Source organism: Rhagoletis pomonella, unplaced genomic scaffold (assembly GCF_013731165.1).
Source record: "Rhagoletis pomonella isolate Grant_MI unplaced genomic scaffold, Rhpom_1.0 Rhpom_scaffold_04909, whole genome shotgun sequence".
Classification (NCBI taxonomy): domain Eukaryota; kingdom Metazoa; phylum Arthropoda; class Insecta; order Diptera; family Tephritidae; genus Rhagoletis; species Rhagoletis pomonella.
The window spans coordinates 8,218-13,859 of record NW_023463457.1 but is presented as its reverse complement, the minus strand read 5'-3'; the positions used below and the strand labels follow the sequence as shown (position 1 = coordinate 13,859).

Below are 5,642 nucleotides of genomic sequence, written 5' to 3'. Positions count from 1 at the left end.
GAACTGCACGTATGAAAACGTGTCAGACGTGCAAAAGTTACGCACTCATGTTAAAAATTAACTTTGTTACTTAGACATTTAAGTAGCACCGTGAAGTGTAAAAACACATTTTTTTTTTTGAAGAGAGTAGCAGACCTAAACATATAAATATATACGTATAAATGTTATTTTTACAAAGCTGAAAATGAAATTCCATCTTAGTAAAAGAAGTGTATGTGTATGTATATGTTTGTAGGAGTGAAAATGTTACACTGAGTGTAGGAACCAAAATCGAGTACATTATTGTATGTAGTAGACTGCCAGACAGCTTGGCTAAATGCTATTTGTTTTGTTTTTATTTTTGTTGGTGAGTAAAATATTGTGCACATACACACACGCATAGGTATACAGACATATGTATGTATGTCTATTAGGGCGGGTTGATTTGTATGGATGAAAAAAATATTAAAAATATAAATAATATATATAGCAAATACGTAATCCACACTAAATTCTTAGAAAATTCTCTGAAGAAACCATGGGTCTAAAATCAAACAATAATCCGCGCCTCTCGACTTGAAAATTTTTTACTTGTGTGAATATTTTTTTAATGAAAAAAAATTTTTAGTGTAGAAAAAATATAAAGTGCAAAAGAACGACCTTACTAAACAATTTTATTCAGAAAATTCGATTTATTTTTGGAAAAACCTATTTTTTCTAACATTTATTTTTTTTTCGGCAAAGGCGGCCATATAAATTTTCAAGTCGAGAGGCGCGGATTAGGATTTTATTTTAGATACATGGTTTTTTTCGGAGAATTTTCTTAGAATTTTATGTAGTTTACGTTTATGCTATACGATTAAAAAAAAAAAATCAACCCGCCCTAATGTATATATTTACAGATGTACCTAAATTTATATATGAATACACTTCAATTTATTAATTTAAAGAAGGATGGGATTATTATAAATTTTAAATGATGCTTTGGCGCTATGAGCCAATTAAATTAAACACTTTAAGATCACTTTTAAAATTACTATTACATAAGTATTCGATTTCTCTTCTCCGAACGCAACGAAAAAGTTCAGCTACAATTCTGCTTTCTTTAGAGCACAAAGCATCTTGGTCATAAATCACCTGAATTTCTGCATTTCCATCATTTCTTCTGTTGGAAACATCTGTGTCAATAGCGCCGTATGGCTTTCTACAATACGTACATATGTATTTACTACCTGTATGTATGTATGTACATGTACGAGCACCTACACATTTGTGAATTTAAGACTAAATAAAAATAGCTACAAATGTCAGAATGGAAATTCATTGATACAAATATGTGTGCCAGTGCGTTATACGTTTAATTACATTGTGTCTGAATTGAATTTCACTTTTATTGTTTACATACTTGTCGCCCCAGTGGCCCAATGGATAAGGCACCGGCCTCCTAAGCCGGGGATTGTGGGTTCGAGTCCCATCTGGGGTAAAGAGATTGGTGCATATATTTTTTTCGTTTTTTAAACGCGGAAACATTAAGATTTTATACGAGTATCTGCCTTAGATTGGCTATCACAGTGCACAGAGATGCCATACTGATATTTTCTGTTCAAAATAATCCAGAGCCTGCATTTATAAACATTTAGGAGCACAAAAGTTCTTCGTAATTGCTACTTTATTTGAGTTTTTCAAGTCAGGTCCTACTAACAAGACAACATATCGATTCGATATTCGATAAGTAACTCTGCTGCTAAAGATGCCAATCGGGCGCCATTTCTATAGCTGGTTTGGTGGAGAAATTTAATCGTATTACTTATATCCGTGAAAAACTATTCTGACTACCGCCATAGCCTCGATACTCGCCGAAAAGCTATTTAAATCTTGTAAATTTTTAATGAATAAGGACTTCATTCTTCAGTATACGGTAGCTGCTGGGGAAAAAAAATTAATTCTCTTAAGGTATCTAGCAGAAATATAACCTCATATTTATCTAATACATATGTATGTAGGTACACGCAAATACCTTTCACTCTCCACCAGAGGTTAAGCACATTTTTTCACAACTCAGATGCATAACATTCATACTCAAATATATTTCGAATATACCATGATAAAAAAATAGGAAGGTAGAACCGCTGAGAAGAATTTTTCAAATTCTTGAGGTTTGCAAGCATTTTAATTTTGAAATTTTACACACAAACTCACACACACGTTCTCATTTTCAATCTCAAGCAAAAAAAACTTCGAAAAATTCCTTTTTTTTACTCTCAATTTTATATGATTTTAAAATGTTGGCAAAAAAATCATGGCTGACAAATTGAGAGAACGGTTTTACCCATGGTTTTACCTTACTATGTTTTTATCATGGAATATACCATGAATAAATAAATAAATGAAAATAGATGTAAGCTAATCACATATTTGCTCTCCTGATCTAATGTTATATCATGCTATATGAACTTATACAATGCCTGTAGGGATATTTTCATACTCAGAACTGGTAAAAGGTAGTAGCATTAGAGGAAAAATAAAATAGATGTCAATATGTCAAAAAATAGTTACCTTTTTTATATATATTAGTGGGCGATGTGAAATGAAAAAAAAAATAATAATTTAATTAAAAAATTTAAACTAAAAAAATAGAAATTTGTGCGACTTTCTTTCTTTATAGATTGCTCTTATTCCAGAAGCACCAAAACATCCTTTGCTGGCCCAATATCCAGCGTTCATGCACCAGAGTTAAGCAAACGTTCGAAAAAGAGGTCTTCCAGTTAAGAATTTGTATAAAAAAATAGCAATGTTTGATGTTTTAGAGACCACATAATTAAAAAAAAAAATCAAGTCAGCTGCTCTACTGCTACTACCTGTTTAATATGGCTTGGTTTTGCTATACCTTGGACTAGGTCGCATTCGTTAACTTTTTCGTATTGCCAGCTCTTGAATCTCACATGCTAATACTCAACACTAACTGCTAGTCTCAAATTGCTATCAGTTTGCCTTAATTCTCACAGCAGGGATAATGTGTATGCACACATTTTTTAGTATGTCTGTGCGGGTATATGCTAGCTTGTATAACAACTATGTATGTGTGGGCCTAGGTTAATGTATAAGTTAGTACTTTCAAAGGAATGCTAACAAAATCTCATTCTACTTTGCATTGTGGCTAATGCAATTGTGTGTACATTCTGGTTGGCATGTTAAGCATTTTGTGCTTTACAAACGGAACCACAGCCAACTGTTGGCTTCTTTGTAAATACATATGGATGCGTACATAAAAGTGAACAATGTGTGGAATGCAGTGAGCTATACGAAACATATTTATGTAGGGGTAAACACTGAGTAAGGGCCACGATATTCGCACGCGTTTAACGAAGACTAAAATTTGAATGAAACTGAAGCCATCGTATGTGGATTATAGTTACCGCAAAGCACTAGAAGAGTACTATGTATGTGTATTCAACCAATATTTCTGAAAGGATAAACAGTTAAGTTCAAAGAAAGAAAGAAAAATTGTCGGGCGCGATTAAATGAACTAAGGGATTTCCCTTAAACTGGAAAAAAACCTTGAAAACTTCGAAAACTCGAAACATTTATTGAGAGGTTAAGATTTGTAAGAAATGTAAAATGAGCTTTCTTTTTGTGGATTTAGGCAAATTTAAAAAACTAGACATGTTACATGCGGTCAACGATCGCAATTAGTACAGTCTTTAAGGTAGGGCGATCCGAGAGCTTGCTTGTGTGTGGAGGATTTTAACTTTATAAAATACAAAAATTTTCAAGCAGACAACGCCGCTTATTTTGTGAAAACAGTGACAACTTCTTCTCTGCTGGGCACACTTAACAGCTCTGGTATCTACCAGAAGGCACATTTAGGATGTGCCCGGTTTTCTCACGGCCCCATTTTCCACATTTGGAGGGAAATATACGATGAGAGCTCTTCTGTGGATAAAACTCGAAATTCTGGCACAAGTGCCTTCACTTAAGCAGCCTTAATTTGAATAAAACTTGCACATTTTTCCATAGTGATCAGAAACACTGAAAATATTTGTTAACAATCATATCTGTAGTCATATATGTACACATAAATAGGGTGGTCTTTAAAAATCAAATTTTTTTGTTTTTAATACCCAAAATCGATACTACTAAAGTCGAGGATATTTCATACAAATTTTGGTCCCGTTTGGAGTCGCCTAAGACGTCTTCATAGGCTAATCTGAACTTTTCGCCCTGTGCGTCACGCCTCAACCGACTCCAATAGGGACCAAAATTTATATGCGATATTTTCGACTATAGTAGCATCGACGTAGGGGTTGGGGCTTTGGAAATCTGATGTAAAAATTGTCTTCCTTCATTTAAGGACTACCCTAATGTAGGCATATTAGCCTACATCCAGCTACACAATACGCGCTCCAGCATTTGAGCTTAGGTCTGAATTTTGCAAAATTCTCTAATTTATTTGTGCGACCAGTGGCAAGTTAACCTTGACACGCAGGTACATTTACACACACGCATGCATTTTTATACTTTTTTATACTAAGTATATAGACAAATGAAAATACTCGTTGCAAGTACTTGACTTATACACTTGCACTGCATTTAGGCTCACAATAGGCATTCATATGCATGCCACACGTGTGGAAAAGCAAATAAATTTCATAGTTAGTTTTCCCGTTGGTATTCGCTTATGTAAGTACATATGTATGTGTTGAAGTGCGCTCATAATTAATTGAAACTATTTAACGGCAACAATTACAATGCAAAAAAAGTTTAGCCAGGTTTTTGATTGCGCATATGCTCACAAAAACAAAATAATTTTAATTAAAATTACTGTCAAAATTGAATGCTATTTTGCAAAGAATCTGTTGGACGTGAATAATAAATAATAAAATATTTTATGGTAAAGTGAAATTTGCAAGATGAAGATACATACGTCATAATTGTAAAAGTTAATCATACGCCATGCGGTACCGTAGAAACTGTTTAAGTGGCATTTTTCTAACAAAAATATTGCCTTCTTCATTTAATATTCAGTGATTAGAACTCATGAATGCAAACTGTGAAATTGTTGATTATTTCATAAAATTATTTTTAAAAAAATCGGTGCAATATAGGATAACAATAAGGGTATCACGTAAAATTAAAAATTCTGTGGAATTATAACCCAGTAACTTTTTGGGTGCATAAGGACGAATGGATATGGAAATGCAATATTTTTTTTTCGGAAAAAAATTTTGTTTGAGAACTAATAAACGCACGACCTTATCATCGAATTTCGTCCTGCAAACTTAATTAACTTAAAAAAATAAAATTTATTAAAAGCGCATTTTCAATACCAATTCGTCCTTGTAAGCCAAACAATTTTATTCTTTTTAAATTTTAAAGATATGATTAATTCAAAAAATTATTTAAAGAAATAAGTGCAATGTAGTTAGAATAACAATATGGGAAAGTTTTAAGCCTTTAGATTGTGGAAACGATTTTTTTATTGATATACCCGCATTACAAGTTCTTTAAAAATTATTTGGAATTGAAATTTCTTGCATTTCATGAGTAAAGCTGCTTTTCTTAAGAAAAGCAAGAAATTTCAATTCCAAATAATTTTTAAAGAACTTGTAATGCGGGTATATCAATAAAAAAATCGTTTCCACAATCTAAAGGCTTAAAACTTT

At 32.6% G+C, this 5,642-nt stretch overlaps 1 non-coding gene across 1 annotated transcript; it reads left to right on the top strand.

Moving 5' to 3' along the window:
* The first annotated feature begins 1,389 nt into the window (after positions 1-1,389).
* On the top strand, positions 1,390-1,462 carry Trnar-ccu. The gene has a single exon. It is a non-coding gene; the product is annotated as a tRNA-Arg (tRNA).
* Positions 1,463-5,642: the final 4,180 nt, after the last annotated feature.